General features: G+C 42.0%; 1 protein-coding gene across 1 annotated transcript in view; it reads right to left on the bottom strand.

The window, feature by feature from the left end:
• SCRN1 (secernin 1) overlaps window positions 1–10,385 on the bottom strand; it is a 37,546-nt gene extending 27,161 nt beyond the window's left edge. Inside the window, exon 1 of the mRNA XM_042043580.1 lies at window positions 10,337–10,385. The gene's annotated coding sequence lies outside the window, so the exon portion shown is untranslated. The remainder of the gene's footprint in view (window positions 1–10,336) is intronic.
• Between the last annotated feature and the right edge of the window lie 8,141 nt (window positions 10,386–18,526).

The following is an 18,526-nucleotide window of genomic DNA, read 5'->3' as shown; positions in this document are numbered from 1 at the left end:
CACTACTGTAGCTGAGCTTGTATACATTGCCATAGCCAGCATTTTTTCCCACCTTTCAGGAAAATTTTGGTACATATACCCACAAAATAAAAAGGTGGGCTGTTTATCACTTGGTAAAAAAGCACTCAGTGCAGATGTCTGAGCTTTCTTCATAGTTCTTATCACAGCAATAGAAACTCAGCCTCCAAACAAACAAACATCTTCCTCTTCCACAATATCCTGAAGAAGTAAAAATATTTGCACACATTTGCACTCCTTAGAAACAACCAACACATGAGTTCCCCTCGCCCCCCACCCCCAATTAATCTGCAAGACAATGCTGGGCATGGGGGAGTGTGCAAAGCTGCTTTTTTACCATTAACTTGCACATGCTTCAAACCATTCAAATTTAGCTTTTTTTTTTTTCTTCTAAGCAGTGCCATTTGAGTACATCTCACAGAATAGCAGATAATAAAACACAGGAAGAATTCCTTTTGCATAAAGACTGTAATCCATAAAATGGTAATTGTATGCCTGTAGACTCCAAGCAGGTCACACAGATGCTCAACCTTGCAAAAAAAAGGTCAAGTATATCTATGTTACAAGTCCCCTCTACCAACAAAATGTGAGGCAATGAATCATCCAGGGAACTCACACAATCTTTCAATTTAGGTAAAATTACATTCACCTACTTGAGCTGAAAATGCTTTAGGAAACAAACAAATCCCTTTTTACTAGCAGAGTTTAGAGCGGTGGGAAAGGACAAGCTACTTTGAGCTGGAATTACGCCAGCTGATAAAATACATCTGTAAGAGGACACTGGGCTGCAGACCTGCCTATTGTGCCTCTGAATCTGGGACATTACTGGTTCTACATGAGTGTCTTGCACACAGACATGATGAAAAGCCCCTTTCAGTTGCCACTCATGGCTTGCGAGCCATCGGAGGCTGAACCGAAACGCGGTGCGTATGTCGAACGTTGCCAACCTTCATCACTAATGAAACCATTCAGCACCTTGCTATGAGTTATGCCAAGTATGAGTATTGCTATGCTGGTGATGTCAATGGAACTGCTTTCCAACACTCTAAGAGTTCCCATCTGCCTTCAGGTAACTCATCTTTTAGCGCACCAAATTTGCCTTCTGACACATTGCCAGATGAGCCAAAATCTTGAATAACTTGCAGACTTAGTGAGGATCTCGCTGTTCCAAAGAAGTATGTCCTTTATTCTAAACACTAACCAAGCAGATTTATTTGAAATACATGACACAGCTGAAAAATATTACACATCCAAGAGTCTAGCAAGAAAGGTTAAATTATATACAATAATAATTTTAATTAAATGAATACCTAAACATATTGGCAGATAGGCTTAAAAAGATGGGAAATGTTTCAGCACCCTGTTACTGAACAAATATGAAGGTATGCAAGGCAGGCATTTACATACCTATCGTCTGACTAGGTAGGGAAAAGAATTAAAAGCTTGTAAGTATGTAATGCTCTTCAGAATTCTGAAACCTCCCTGAAATAAATAGACTCAACTGTATGTGTGATATTTCTTTTTTCCCTTAAATATACCAACAGTTACTGAACCTAAAACAAATTGCCATTTTGGTAATGCTTTTTAAGCATGAAAGTATGAGTAAGTGTATTTGTGGGATTTTTTTTTTTTTCCTTAATTATACCAACAGTTACTGAACCAAAAACAAACTTGCCATTTTGGTAATGCCTTTTAAGCATGAAAGTATGAGTAAGTAGAGCTCCCTTCAACACACAGTACATTTCCTAAGTATGAGCAAGCTACCCAATAACTAAAGGTCACTTCAACACAGTGTATTTCATACAGGTGAGTACGTAACAGTCGAACACTATGTCAAATGTTATCACCTTATACTGAAAACATGACAGGGGAGGAGCTGGCACTGGGATCTCAGATTTCATTTCAGAGAAGGAAGACATCCAGCAGTCTACTACAGTTTAAATCTACTCAATTTGCTAGGTAGCACTTTTTCCTAGAATCTCATTTGGTTTATTTTGAATATGACAAGGATGGCCATTTCTCAGATACACCCACAACCTGTATTTGTTCAGAACTCTACTGTACTTTATCTTCCTCCACCACATAACTAAAACAGTCTGTTAGCAACCACCTATCTAAGCAGGACATTTCTACTGGTATACTTCATGTTCTTCTTTTCTTTATTCAACTTCAGGTTGTCCTCATTCTCATTTTCATATATTTGCCACCTTTTACCCTCTTACACGGCTCAGTACCAAACAAACATCTTTCAGCCACAGGAGGAAAAGAACACTCCTCCTTCATAGTACCTCTGATAACTCAGTCTAACTTACAAAACCACCTACTGTCGTAATTCCTACACTTATTTCACAGAGTTTACTCCTCCAGTGAAAGGCAATCCTGAAAACCTTAGAAAACACAGGGAATGACTACAAATAAATCTCAAAAAACACCTTGCTGCCCATTCACACAGTTCTTTACCCCAGATCACATTAAGCATACTGGCCTGATTTTCTCAACAGGCCATACCTCAGACCTACATTCTGGTGGAGACAAAGGTAAACCTACACCGTGTGTCTCAACTGCAAACCATTATACTCATGGATGGGCCACTGCAAGCTAAGAGAAGCAGGTACTGTACAGACCATTACAGGCTATATCCAAAGCCACTCTGCATATGGAAGCCTGGAAACAGACAAAGAGCTGTACATTATGCTATGCCACTACATAATAACTGCTGCAGTTGCAGGAAGTTAACAGGCATCATGCTTGGTCAACCTCAAATCACTGCAGGCACAAGGGATGAAAAAAGGGTTCTGAGCAGCAGCCACAAGCTAATATACTCCACTTGTTATCTTTTTATTTGACAAAAACATGCTACAGCAGGGATACCATCTTCCACCTGGTCATATTTTTTTTTCCAGTCTCTTGTGTTCTGACACTATAAAGAAGACTTACTTAACACGTTCCTTTATTAAGATCTTTTCTCATTGTGGTAAGTCCCATTTAACAACCGACAAGCCAAATTAATTGTATGAATATATCACCACTACTGTCAGTGGTAAAACAGACAGCACTGAGTTCGTAAGTATTTTAATGCAGAAAGGAGTGACACACATTGGGCAATCACAGAATCAAAAAGGTTGGAAAATACCTCCACGATCACCGAGTCCAACCTTTGAGCAAACAACACCACATCAACTAAATCATGGCACTAAGTGCCATGTCCAGGAGTTTCTCAAACACCTCCAGGGATGGTGACTCCACCACCTCCCTTGGCAGCCTGTTCCAGGGCTTAACAAGCCTTTCAGTGAAGAAATTCTCTGTCATGTCCAAACCGAGCCTTCTCTGGTGCAGCTCTAGACTACTTCCTCTTCTCCTGTCACTGGCTGCTTGGGAGGAAAGACTGACCCCCACCTGGCTACAGCCTCCTTTCAGGTTGTTGTAGAGAATAATGAGGTCTCCCCTGAGCCTCCTCGTCTCCAGGCTGAACATCCCCAAGCTCCCTCAGCTGCTTCTTGTAGGACTTACTCTTCGCAGCTTCACTGCCCTTCTCCAGACAGATGTCTGGCTCCAAACATCACAATGGGAAACAACAGGTATGACAATTATCAGGGCTTTATAAACATGTATGAGCATCGCTATACTCCTGAAATAGGGTGAACATGGGTGTGCAATTGCCTAGCACCACCTCAAGAAAACTAACCCATAAATCTTGATGAACAAAAAAAAATTAATCTTCAGGTTGAAAATATTGAACCTGAAACATTTTACACTGGAGTATTTTCCATTTCACAGTATGAGGCTCTTACAGATGCTGACACGTATTTAAAAAGCTCACAAACTCCAATTAGAACAGCTTGTAATATTAGAGTCAAAATGTATCCACAATCAGAAATTTAGAGTGGTCAACAAGGAATAAAACTGCTACTAAATCTGTACATACAGCTTGTGTCAATCTAATGAAAACTCCATTTAGATGTCATTTTTCACTTACAAAAACATGAACAGACAAATAATGCTGGAAGAGAGATTAACACATGGAATAGAGGTTGCAGTACACCATCCTCCACCTCACAAACATGAGTGTCAGAGGCTGAAGCCAAGCTCTTAAGAAAATAGAGACAGGCATAAATAATTCAGTGTGCTTTGGAGCCTTCCTTCCCCCAGCCTAAGAAAACTGAAATAGCTATGTATCCACAACAAAGCACTCTGGGCTTAGCATGACAGTGTCCAAATTAAAGAAAGGAAGATTTTCATAGTAATTCGCTCTAGAGTTCTTGGGGTTTTATTCTGTTATTTCTCCAGAATAACACTGTGTACTTCTCTGAAAGCTGTAATTTGGTACTGCAATAATCTTCTATAAAGCTCAAAAATCTGACTGCTACAACAAAATTACTTCTCAGAAAAATAACTTTATCATCCCACATCAAAGAGATGTTGACCTTTCAAGTCAACTAATTTTCCTTGTTTACCAAAAAAACCTGAAGACCTTAAGTACAAAGTAATTACTAGTTTTACAAAGTTACAAATTATGTGAAAACTGGCTTGCCAACAGCAGCTTTCACAGTTGCTGTCTTATTAAGAAAATAAATTACCAAAAATAAACATTCAGTACTATGAACTATTATGATCTTGAAGGTCTTATAACAAGTTATTGTTCAAGTAATTCCAAAACTTATTTCTATAACAGTACAACTAGTTTTGCTCTTTTCTCTATCTTTTCTGTCAATTGAAGAACAAAACAATAGGCTTGTAATGAAAGCACAGCACTCACTAGGAAGCAGTGGGTGACAAAAAGGATTGGTGTGAGAAAAAAAGGGTGAAAGTAAGGGTCTGTCTTGAAATTTAACTCATGCTTATTGAACTAAACCAATATTTGCTCTTCACAATTCTTTTAATTGCTGCTCACTTCATGCCCTGCAACTTTGTCTCAGGAAAAGCTGAAGATGCCCATAACACCACATATAAAAACCCTTTGGGTTTAATACAAGTTTCTGAAATGCTAATTAGTAGTTATTGTTAATCTCAATTAAGATTTATACCAAATGACAAAGTTCTGAAGGAGCTATTCCCACACAGAGCTATTTCTTTCCCAGCAACACACCATTTAAGACATTTTAAGTGATACACGTCTACAAACAGCTCTGCCCCTAACACACTATGAAGTTCTGTTTTCTACACCAATATAGTCTCTTGCTCAAAAATTTAATAATAGCCAGTCACTCTCACGTATAAAGTAAAAGGTGCTACATGAGAAGGCAGCTGCCACCATTACAGATCCTCTTCACAAGAAATTGAAGCAGCGCTCAAGCAGATATTAAGGATATTAAGCTTCAGTGAGACCAAGCAGTCAGCACTGACAACAGAAGAGCATTCACCTCATGTTGTGATGAGTAGCATTCAGCTGTAAAATCTGCCTGGTATTGATTAGACTCAGAAGCTGGCAAAACTTCAGCTTGATCGAGCCAAACCTTCACCCAGGAGCATCATTGCTGTGTTCATTACTCAGCACAACTATGCTAGCAAGCATGGATGGAACCAGGAACAACACACCTTGCTATCATTCACCTTAGTGAGGTAGCATAGATATATTACAGACTCATCTTTCAAACATTTTCTGTATTTGTCTTCAAGAGCTTTGTTGGTATAATTGTCAAGCTCTCTGAAGCTCAGACATGATCAAAATGTTGTACAGGATGAAGACTAAACCTCTCCTAACTCCCAGTTTTTGAAGCACACCTGTGATTGTCCTAGATAACCCATTATTAATGCTGGTAATAATCAACATCATGTTTTCAAGACAGCACAGGTGTCCACAAAAACAACCGTGGGAGTGTTAACACCAGGGTTTCATCTCAGACCTCCATAGCAGTTTGGTCAGAACATCAGTTTTATTGATCATATAGCCTGATCTTTCTACCCTCACTTCTTTGGTTCCTTCAAATTAAAGCCAGTCTTTAACAGGTGCTTTAGGTACCAGAAACACAGAGGCAGAGAAACTCCTTGCTGCTAAGTTTGGACTACATTCTGGTGACGACAGCATTTTCTTTCATATTTATCTTACAAAAGAGATTTGAGCTGCTTTTAAGGTCCAGAGAGCACATTAAACCTCTTATGAAGACATATAATGTGGTTTTGTGTATTAAAGGATAACGAATCCTCACTATATTTTGTGCTTTTATAAAACGGAAACCCAGCTGTGCAAACACTGCCGAACTATTTCAGTAACATTTTAAGATCGCAATAAACCTGTTTTCATTCCAACCAGAAAGGGTAAGTGATCTCATCTGCAAGAAACATTTACAATAAAAAACTGAGAGGCAGCATATGAGCAAGGGTCCTCAGATTTGGAGCAAGGCTGTCTTACTAGGACAGGAAGAATATATTGCATGGGCCATGCACCATTTATTCTCAACTCTTCCATATTTTTTATGGTGTGGCAAAAGAAAGGTCAGTTACAATTGTTAAAACTTTGTTCAGAGCTGAGTTGTTGGTTTTCAACCTCTATTTTAACTTTGAAATTAAGATGTTTCTTGTGCCTGAGACAAGCTTGTATTTCCATTTACAAATCAAGCCCAGCATCTTATGCACATAGAGACAGACATGTGATCTCTGCACCCTGCAGAAAAGCAATGCTTCCAAAAACAGAAATGAAAAGCAAAATTCATTCAGCTGCAGGCACAGAACAAAGACAGCAAACTGGAAGGCACAATAATAATACTGTTCCCATCTAAGGAAACACTGAAAGGTTATTTTTTTTTATTCACAATTTGGACAGTTTTAATGGATGACTTATCAGGAGAGAGGAAGGTTGCATGTATTAAGAAATTAGAAAGCACAGACTGTTCCTGAATATAAAGCACAAAACCACACCAGATCCCTGTGTCCCTATGGTTTGGACATTTCATTATTAGACCTTAGTCAAATTGTTTGACTCTTTCCTAACTACCAGTAGATGATGACACCAATTTACTGCTTGAAGGTGCCACATTCAACTGTCCCTCTAAGCTGTGCCTGACAAGATACCCAAGGGGAGTTTAATCAACAGCTGAAATTTAGCAAGACATGCTCAACCCTTTTTTTTTTTTTTAACATTAACTACATGCTGAAAATTTCTCAGGAATTTACTCAAAATGGGCAACATCTCAAACTTTGAATCAGGGATTTGGGATAGCCTTTTTCTCCAGTAAATTTACTTTTATTTTTGAATTACGAGAAATAGCAATTCTCTATGCTTCTCTATGCAGGCATAAAATCAAGTTGCACTTCAAAGCTTTACTAAGCTGTATGATCCCTTCAGTCATTTAACTGAACAAATGTATAATAGGCCTGGAAGGAATTGAAAATATTTCTCTTGCTGTATGTGGGAAAATTTAGAATATTCCTGGCAACAGCTGCCAGATTGCTTTAGACAGTCAAAAAAAATCAGATAGTGGTCATCAAATGAGCATTCTGAAACTCTTCAGCACTTTAAGTCTTAACAAATGGTAAGATTTCAGCTGTTACAAGAGTTTACAATCCCTTGACCAACTAGTTCTATTTTAATTCTATAATACACCCTTGTCCAAAGTATGTCCTTGCTTTCAAAGCAGGCATCTTTCAAAATAAGACAGGATCTTATTTTTTTGCCCCAAGTAATCTGAATTATGTTAATGAAAACATAGTTCTATTTAAAAACAAATCAGGGTCAGTCACACAGAAGACAACAGATTTCAGACTCATTTCCATCACGGGCTGCACATACAGGGAAAATTCATTATTTATACAGACTTTTCACTGAGTGAGTGTCAGTGCTCTTAATTAAGTCTCCAAGCAGTCACAGAACTCTATCCCTTTTGTGGCTGCTATCCCAGCCCGCAGTTTAAGATGATATTTGTAACACTCTCCATTTTGTAGGGAAGCACCTGTTTTCTTGCTTCTGCCTTTGGGGCAGAGACCCTTGTTAAGGGCTGCTGGCATCTAAAGCATCTTTGTACAGCACACAAGCTCATAATGAGAAGTTGCTAACTGCTGCAGAACGCTTGGCCGTGCAGCTTTCGCTTTTCCTACAGAGGCACCACAATCCCGTTTTGCTCAGCCGGGTCCTCGTCCCTGCACAAGGGAGCCTGTCCACCTCCTCGCACAGCTGGCTAATGCACGCTGACGGCTCGTCATTTCAAATTAGCAACGTTGTTACGTTAACAAGGTGCAAACTAAAAAGCATCAAAGTAGCTTGCTGGAAGTCTCCCTTTAGTTTTAAATATACCCTAAAAACCAGCAAGTGTCGCAACACTACCAATAAGAGTTTGCAAATGTTAGGATGTAACGCAGCACGGAGTCAGAAACCAGGCATTTGGGGACTCCACGGAGAGGCAGGTCTGGGTAGCAACTCTGTTTCTCAAACTGCTGAATTTCCAGCAAAGAGAAAAATACACTATGGGGACAATGTCCATCTTCACAACTCTTCAAGCTCATAATACAGAAATTCTTACTAGCAGCTTCAAACATCTAGCAAATTTTCCCACAAGCAAGCTGCGTAAAGTATCCACAGTTGATGACTTCTGTAGGAGAGGGTGGAGAGCCAAATTCAGTACCCTTTACCAAAGATACCAACCTTGGCACAAGTAAATAAACGGAGCTTAAATCATGCTGTACTTTACCAAGAAAAAAAAAACAAAAAACCAACCAAAACAACCAATAAAAAGTTACAAATGTCTTTCAAAGCTGGAAGTGACCTTTAAAAATCTCAAGCCCTAAGCATGAAAAATACTTTTCTGGGGAGGACAAAACTGATACCAAGAAAGGATTTTCATCCACCACATTTGCCTCAATATAACACCTGCCTTTTTAGACTGTCAATGTAAGCTCTGGGACATAAGCTACTTGGAAAAGTTCACAGCACTACAAATGGTTTAAGTTAACTTCAGTCTTGGTTCACCTCAAAAAGCAGAAAGTCATGTGTTTGCAGAGATCTACTTCCTAAGTAGAATATGACTGGAGGTCTTTCAAGATTTTGTTTTGCCTGGCTGAAGATTTAGAGTGCATATTATGAACAAAACAGCGTGTTTGGAGGTGCCTTAAATAACTAATTCTAAAACAGCTTTTAGAGCAGTAGTTGAAACTGTAATAGCCTATAAACTAAATGAGCCAGTCACTCCACTTTGCACAAGTTCATGTGTTTATTATCTTTCAAACTACTTAGCATAGACACATAGTTTGCATCACAGAATTTACCAGGTTTACTGCAGCACAATCATTTCTCTGGGGTTATTAAAGTTTGATACCTTACAGGTATGGATAGCTTTTCTCAGTTCTGGGAACACTTTTTCATAGGGATAGATCTACAAGCATGGGCACTCATAGGATCAAGGCCCTAACAAAGCTGTCTTCTGCTTGAGAAACTGGTTAAATATTATTTATTTCCCCTTTAACTATCAGTACTGGAGGATGTTTTTTTAAGGCAGATTAATCATAGCATGTAGAATTATTATAGTAGCACAAATAGAGATGTCAGTTTTGCAGGCTCCTGCAGGAAGGTATGTCTGCTCATCAGTGACTGAAACCATCGCATACCCACCTGAGCGTAACAGTATGCTTAGAAAGGCACATGAAGCCATCTAGGTTTCAAGGTGACCATATGAAAAGGCACCTTCAAGAAAAAGATGGGGGGAAAAAACCCTCGCCGGGTCCTATAAAGAGCAGAAGGGAAAACAGCAGCGACTAGAGAGGGCAGCCAGCGAAGACGAGAGGCCGGAGAGCCTTGCTTCGAATGGGAAGGCAAAGGACAGCCGGGGACGGCATCTGCTGATGCCAGCTCCCAACCCTGAGTCCTCCCCCGCCCCGGACCCCCGCCCGCACCGCCGGGACGGGGGAGGCGGCGGCGCAGCCACGGTACGGGAGGCCCGCGGACCCCGCCCGGCGGCGCGGTGCCTCCCGCCAGCGCGGGAGCAGGTGCGCAGAGCCGCCGGGGAACATCGCCCGCACCGACTCCGGGAAACCGGCTCTGCGCCATCCTCCCGCGACATTCCCGCTGGTCCCCTCCCGCGCCATTCCCCACGGCTTCCTCCTTCTTCGCCTCCCTACATCCCTCCTTGCCTCCTCCCCTCCTTGCTTCCCTCCCTGTCCACCGCCGCCGCACAGCGCTGGCGGGGCAAGCCCCGCCGGGAAGGTCGCTGCCCGCAGACCCCGACACTTTTCCCCGCGCCGAGAAGTAACACACCAGCCCGGCCGCGCCGCTCCGAGGGGGAAGGGGACGGGAAGGGGACGGGAAGATGATGGGAAGATGATGGGAAGATGATGGGGAGATGATGGGGAGCTGCCGCCCTGCCCCGCGGCGCTGCCGGCACCGCTCCCGTACCTGAGCCCGCTCCCGCTCCGCCCGCTCCGCTCAGCCCCGCGGCGCCCCGGGCCCCGCCCCCTGCGCGCGCAGCCGCCGCCGCACGCTCCGCGCGCGAGTCCCGGCCGGCGGCGGCGGAGGGCGCGGCCTCGGCCCCGGGCGTGCTGCGGCCCCGGCCCGAGCGGCTGCGGCGTCTCCCGCACCGGAGATACTCAAGAGCCGTCTGGGCACGAGCCTGTGCCGCGTGCTTTGGGATGACCCTGCTTGAGCACGGAGGCTGGACCAGATGCCGCACGGTGCTCCCTTCCCACCTGACCCATTCTGTGGTGCTGCGGAGAGGCATCAGCATTTGGCGTCGTCCCTCAGCCCCTCTTGAGGACCAAGAGCGGGCATAAAAGTGCCCGTCTCTTTAGGTGTTGGAAGAGAAGGGGCTTTTTTATTCAGTTTTAGTCTTACGGTCAGCTTGTGTTCCTCTGTCTCACACAGAGGGTAAGTCTAGGAAGTGAAGCAGGTGTTTTAAAATATGGCTGCTACCTCATTAACCGGTCAAACCGCTGCGTAAGGAGTTCTCCAAACTTTGCAAAGATGAGGAGATGATCTCATCAGGAGGAGTTTCCTCAAGGAAAGGGTTGTTAAGGACTGGAATAGGCTGCCCAGGGAGGTGGTGAAGTCACCATCCCTGAAGGTGTTCAAGAAGCAACTGGGCTGGCACTTAGTGGCATGGTCTAGTTGATAAGGTGGTGATCAGTCAGATGTTGGGCCCGATGATCTTGGAGGTCTTTTACAACTTTTGTCCAATCACGTTGATTCTGTGATTGATGACTGAGGACTTCTCTGCTGCTGCATGTGAAGTGTCACAGTGGGCTCCTACTCCTCCAGCGGCTGAACCCCCAGGGACCTCTCAGCTCTTTGGGTGCAGCAGCACCAGCACCACCAGGCCCAAAGCAAGGCAGCACCCGCCATCCATTTGAGGCCTCATTCACAGCACAGCATCCCTCAGCCATGGCATGTGGAGCAGATGGCCTGCTCTCTTTGCCAAACCTGCCCAAATGGGGCTGTTCTCTGCACTCCATCCTCAGCACACAACCTGTGCCTCCATACAGAGGTGAAAATACTTTCACTGCTAAGTAAAATCATGCAAGTCCCTGCATAAATGGTTAAACTGCTAAATATGGTCTAACACGTATGGTTACATGGTGCTGGTATAAGGCAGCACCTTTATGTTTCTATTTCTGTCTTCAAGGAGAAGAAGAACCTGGCTGCACATTCCACCAATTCCAGCCTTAAACCAGACATTTAATGTGCAGAAGAGACTGCCAAGTATGTTTGATGGAAGACAGGAAGGTTAAAAGGAGGCAGGAGAAAAGGTCAGAGAGGCAAGGACAAGCCAGTAGAGAGATAAAAGAGCCTTAAAAGCTAGAGTAATTCACCATGAGAGCAGAAAGAAGCAAGTATGTTAGGTTGGTACTGCAGTAATGCTTAAATATCACACTGCCTATTAGATCAGACGATCTGTTTTAGTAACCTGGCGAAAGAAAAAAACAAAAAGCCAGACAGAATCTGCATATGTGGCACTACATTAAAAGAAAATATAGAAGGAAAAATTCTGAAACCATATGCACTGAAAAGAATTTCCTCTCATCACCACAAACAACACCATAGGTCTACATGTGTTCAGAAACTGTGGGTAAGCTTTGGACACTGTTGCTGTCAAACTTCAATGCAGACCAAAAGTTGCGGCCCCATTATATAACTAAGAGAGAAAATAGTTTGCTGTTCCCAGTGTCAGTGAATGTGAAATACTGTGGCACTGCAGCTTCTGGGGGTATGTCAGTAACCTGAATAGGGTCTAATTTAGAAGTCGTTACTTAGGCTTGATGCTTTTGATTAAAAAGCAGGGCTAATCATTAGCAACATGGAGCCCTTCATACTCTTAAGAGTTTCCATTATGTATTTTAAGCAAGACCTTGGTTTTCCTCTGCTATCAGTTTTGCTGTCATCAGAATTACATTTCAATGTGTTTTACCACAGAAAAAGAAAAGACTGTATATCTCCTGCTTAAGTGTGTAACTGAAAGGTGATCTGAGTCACTGAAAAGGTCAGGACTTTATACCAGTTTAATTGTAATAATTTTAGTTGAACATAACAACTCAAATTCCTTGCTCTGGAGTTACATCAAGGATGAACTGCATCACAGGCAGCTTGCTTCTTAGAATCAGAAAGACAGCTGATGAAAAGAGCAGGTGCAATTTAGAAAAGGGTTTAGATTATATCCTATAACACGCCACTTATATTACCTATATTATGCTCACTTAGATGACTAAGTCTCTTCTCTAATTACACTGGAGATGATCATGGCTGAGTATAATCTACCTAAGAATTATTAGACTGTCTACAGAATGATTACATACTGTCAACACAGAAATCCTTGATGCTTCCTTTCTGTGTAAGCTGTCATGAACTGTGTAAAGCAGCAAGGATGAGTGGTTAGAGCACAGTACTGGGAATTGAGAGAGCCTTGGGGTGTATGTTGCTCTGCTATAAGCTTGCTGCTTGGGTTTGGATAAATCTTGCAGCCTCACAGTAATTAAATTACCTCACACATGAAACAGGGAGAACATTTTCTCAGAGCTGCATCTTTAAAATCTCTCAATGGAGATTACTGTGTAAACAGAAAATACAAAATTATAATAATTAGGACAAAGCCACAATGCTTATCTGATTATTTCCTCTTTAAAAACATAATAGCAGAATGTATGGCTTTTATAAATTTTTTTTCCTCCTGTAAAAGATTGGTTTCCAATGGGATGCAAAATCAAAGAAGGAGGGCAGGAAGGACACATCTTTAGAAAAGATAATATAAAGAATGTTTTTCCATGTTTTATATGTGAAGGGAAGAGAACAAAAGGCAGACGCTGCAATATACAGCTTAAGTTAACAGTGGGTTTTTTGTTTTCTTTAAACATCTACTTAGCTGGAGATCAAAGCTAGTTCAGCAGAACTAGTACCCCAAAATCATCGAGACACTGCAGCACTAGTCTTTATTTCATCATTTCCAAAATACTTTCCTCCACAAGTTCAAGACAGCAGCAATGCATACAACGGATGTAACTAATTTTCTCAGTAAACTGTGTTTAGGAGGAGAGAAGTTGACTTAATGTAGATGGTAGAAAATACTATCTAAGGTTTGAAATTATATTAAAAGGCTTAAAATGATAGATTTTGCTGGAAGGGTAGTACAGTCAAGAAAACCTTTTTGTTGGTATTCATTTTTGTCATTTCAAGCCACCATCTTAGTCATGTTCTTCCTGGTGGAACACTGATTTGGACTACCTAAAAATCAGATGAACTCGGGTTGTTCAGAAGAAATGTACTTGATTGCTAAGAAGAATTCTAAGCCTATACCCGCGAAGGCATCCCACTAAATTTAAATTATTCCTCTTACAGTCAGTTACAGGAAGAAAAGAGCTTCATATATACAGCAGAGTTAGTAGCATTGAAAATGCCTGTGAGACCCTAGATAATAGTTACACCATCGGCCAATAAATTCAGCTGATGTCATAGACTGAACCTAAAGAGCAAGAAGTATCAATGGCACTTAGGAGTTTCTGTTTTGACTATTTTTATAGAGTCAGAAGACTGGACCAGAGAACTGAGAGTAATTCTCCCACACTAAAAGTGGCTTCCATCCACAACAAAGAAAAAGGACGGCAGGTGCTGGATTATGATGTAAAATAAAGATGTCGCTTGCTGAGCTCTGTGAATGTTCAAAATGAAAAAGATAGGAGAAATCCTGGCTGCAGCCTCCTTATCCAATTATACCATTGAAGATTAATCTATGGAAATGGCTGCAGCTGTACATAAAATGCAATTGTAGGCACAACGGCAGGCTTAGATGCTGAGCTCTTACTCATGCACCACAGAAGGTGATTCATATCCCCATTACACAAGTGACATAACAGAACACAACTCCTCAGTGTGACAGGGACAGGATGCTGCAAGGACTCTGGGCATGCTGTAGTTACTCTCAGTGTCTAGAAACCTGTTAGGCACAACAGCACTGAACCACACAACCAAGCTGCTCCATTGCCCAGTCAAAAAGTTGCCTACTTCTGGAGTAATGTTGTATCAAAAAATCATCAGTCTCTTGCTTTGTTTTCATAAATTTTGTCATTTTCCTTTTTTTAATTCACAGAAATCTGGGACAGCATATTTATGTTTGTAACTCTAAAACCACAAGACACATTTATTAATATTGGGGTTTTTTAATGTGTTAGAACCGCACTTGTAACAACGAGGCTAAAGCACTTGACAATAGCTTAAGACTCATAATAATAAATAGTCCAGGCAGGTGGACTGTCATCCTGAGAGGGTAAGGCAGTAATGACACCAAAGCAGCAGAAAATACAGAGGCAACAGCATTACTTTCTTATGCAATGAGCCTCTTTAATCTTCATCTATGCTTCATGGTTTTGATGCTGCCTGCACAGAAATACTTGTGGCAGGCCAATGAACTGCAAAAGGCATCTCACTTCCCTCTGCAATAAATGTGCTGCAGTAACTGTGTTATTAAAATTACATTAAAATTCAAGCATAGTTTTTTTTTTCTTCTCAGCATTATTCATCAAATTGCAACAAGTTGAACGTCAATACATAAGACAAAATACATTTCTGGTGTTATGCAGGTGATACAGGAGTTCACTAAAGTGACTGCATACCTGCAGCAGTTTTATGTCTTATATTATTGTATCGTGACTGAATAATCTATGTGTAAATTGCTGTAAATTAAATCATAGCTCTCAGAGAAAAGATCGGACAGTAACACAAGGGACAGCAAATTCCCCAATGGGATTTATCAGCCATCTGGCACCGTGCAAATAGCACTCATACAGGGGAGGCTCTGGTTAGTAACCACAGCAACAGGTCTGCTGAGTACTCCTAAAAGTTATGCAGTGTCAGCAACCTTTTCTCTCCTCCCACACACATCATTCACTGGGGGCTGTGAGCAGTGGCATGTCCTTCCTGGGCTACAGATGTTTTTGCTGCAGCATTTTCCAGTATTCCATTTTTCAGGAGACTTAAAACTTGGAGAGTTTTGTTTTGGTTTTTTGTAATATGCCTTCAAGGAATTCTGACTCCAAAAAACTCTCTCCATGAATAAGGTATTTTCTTTATTCATGGAAGGGGTGGATAGCTGCAAGGTGGGAAGAGATCACTAATAACAGAAATATTTCTAACTAAAATAAAAGAAGTACTTTTGGCTCCTGAACTTCCAAAAGGATTGGAAAACTCTGTTTTCTAAAATGTTCACAACTGTCTCTGTCATAAAACAGTCCATGTTTACATAAATGGCCTTATCCACAAGGTTCAACTGGAAAATAGTAGTTAATAGATGGGCAAAATTACGAAGCTCACACTGTATTGTATGTTTCATGCTGGTTGCATGTTATTTCTTATGTACATATTTTAACAGAGAAATGTAAATAATAAATTACCCAGGAGTTTTTAAACTTCCTCATATTTGGTGTGCATATCAGCCAAGAAAAACTGGATGGTACGGAGAGATATTCCCCTGCTTATCTTCCCTGCTATTCCCTGCCAGCCCAAGGGCCCTGGTGTTTTCTCCAAGTCTGCCATGTGAACATGTGAAGCCCAGGATTTAACCCAGCTGCTGGTAGTGACAACAGCAGTGAAGACATGATGGCACATAAGGGCTGAGATACTGGATGCAAAGGTAAATTCCCACCTATCCCAGTATCCCGCAGTGGTAGGGAGGAGAAGAAAAATCCAGCAGGCAAGAATTGTGCAGCAAGATTCATTTGTTTAATTATTTTACAACTCTTTTATAGATTTTTTTTCTTCATAGTCTAATTGGCCAAAGGATCAGCCACCCCTTGGGGGTGATTGGCTAAAATCCTAAAACATCCATTGTCAAAATATTTTTCTACTGTACCATTGTCGCGGGTTCGGTTTGTAACCGGGCAGAAACACCAATTTAGTGTAGTGGTTTGGTCCAAAATACTCATTACTGTTTATCTGCTGTGAGATAAGAGTTAGGAGAAATGCAAAACAGGCACCAAACTTGAAAGAATATAAAGAAGTTTATTAACAGACCTAAAAGAAGAAGGAAAAAAAATTATACCACCTTCAGAACTCTCCTCCTCCCCCCACCTTCCTCCCTTCTCCCACTGACAATGTGAAAAGACAACCCTTAAGATGTTCAGTCTGTTTACCACTTCCATAATAACCTTGTTCAGTCCATTTAGAAAGAGAAGTCTCTTCTTGCTCATGCTATGAAAACATTATCACAACGAGACAGCCACCCACTTCCAAATATTGTTCAGTCCATTTAGGAAGAGGAGTCTCTCTGCCTGCGTGTGAGTCCTTTCCCCCGACTTGCAGCTTTTCCCGCAACTGCTTTCGAGGGTCCACTCTTGAAGTTTTTTGGGGTACAATTTTAAGGTTGAGCCGTTCAGAAACAAAAACAGAGGCCCTTCTCCTTCCCTGGGAGCAAAGGGTCTTCATCATCTTCATCTTTAGGACTATCTCTGGGAGCATCTCTACGGACTGAGGTTTTCTCCTTTCCCGTTCGGAGCAAAAGTCCTCATCTGGTTCATCTCTACGGACTGAGGTTTTCTCCTTTCCCGTTTGGAGCAAAAGTCCTCATCTGGTTCATCTCTCCCTGTCCAAACTTCTCATGAAATTACAGCTGCGTCAGCATCTGCCTATCTCAGCGCAGGTGCTTTTGCTCACGAGTTGAACACTCCACCCCCCATATCTTCATGAAATTACAACAGGATACTCTGATATATCATAGCTTCACAACAGAATTTCAGCTTTAAGCATCTCCTCTCTCTCTTCCCTCAGGTTTTCAGCTCTTCACAGCAGTAAAAGGGTTAATCTCACCTCGGCCTTGCAGCTTTGCAGCTGGAATGTTGAATTTTTCTTATCGCAGTGGAGAGGGGGGAGAGCCGAGCCGCTCCGGCTGCCCACGGCAAGGCAGTGGGGGGGGGGGTTCCACAGCTGGAACAGGTCCATGGCTTCAGGATGGCCGTGGCCCGGCCCGGCCTGGCCCAGGCAGGGCCTGGCCGGGCCCGCTGGCCCCCACACGGGGCCTGCAGCCACTTGTCCCAGCGCCGGAAACGAGAGAGAGCTTGGAGGGGGAGTTTGCCTATTCTTAAATGTGGATCACAGAGGTGATCACAACTTTAAGTGGCTTAGAGAATTGTCCATATTCAAACTGGCCAGCTGATAGGTTCTATCAGTTCCCAGAGGAAACTGTAAGCACCCCTTAGCAAGGACGTCCCTTCCGGGACTATGCTTGCTAACCTATGACAACCATAAACAAAGCTTTGCAAGGTCGCAGGTGTTCATAGCTTATAGAACTCTGCTAATATCTTCCGTGAGAGAGAAAAATATCTCACAGGACTGGAAAGAAGCAAGAGAAATTCTTGCTAGCTGCATATTTGTATCCACACTCACCTTCTGTAAAAATGAAGGAACATCACCAGTCTTGTCTCTCTTAAGTATTGTGGTCAGCATTGCTAAGAGTAAAATCCAGCAGGTTGTGATTTCCTTTCAACTACAATTGGTCCATTGGCTACAGACCTACAGAGCCCATTCCCAGAGATGAACACAAAACCATTTTGCATTGCATTTGTGGAATGAAAACCTATTCTCTAAAGACATATTCCAGCAGATTAGAGAGACCAGAGGTAAACTCTGCTATTTACTTCCAGAGAGAGAGCAGGCCAAGCACACAAAAGAAATAGGTGTTACCTAGTTCACTATTTGGGGAAAGAGGCAGAAGAGGAAGCATACCTGCTTTAAAGGAATTTCAATGGCAATAACATGAAAGAGGACAGGATTGATTTAATGCTTCCAGCCTGACTCCCAGATGAGGAATCAATTATCCTGCATCATTTAATCTCCTTATGCAGGTCATGACACAAACTAGAAATTAGAAGCATCGTGTCTAAAATGAAGACAGCTTTTAATGGTAGTTAGCATCAGCCTCAGATTTTTTTAGAGGAAAATATAGCTGGGATTTGGGGAGCTCTGAAGAGTTGGCTCCACTGGATTTCTGCAGTCAGACCCTAATATTTTAAAAGTGGGTTTGTCCTTGTTTACCTAATGGAAATGCAAAGAGGAAAGGAAAGGAAAGGAAAGGAAAGGAAAGGAAAGGAAAGGAAAGGGAAAGGGAAAGGGAAA

The sequence above is a fragment of the Corvus kubaryi genome, unplaced genomic scaffold (genome assembly GCF_017639235.1).
Source record: "Corvus kubaryi isolate FWS band 111438036 unplaced genomic scaffold, C.kubaryi_AGA036_p1.0 37398, whole genome shotgun sequence".
NCBI classification, from domain to species: domain Eukaryota; kingdom Metazoa; phylum Chordata; class Aves; order Passeriformes; family Corvidae; genus Corvus; species Corvus kubaryi.
The sequence above is the reverse complement of the archived record's forward strand: the minus strand, read 5'-3'. Positions and strand labels throughout refer to the sequence as shown.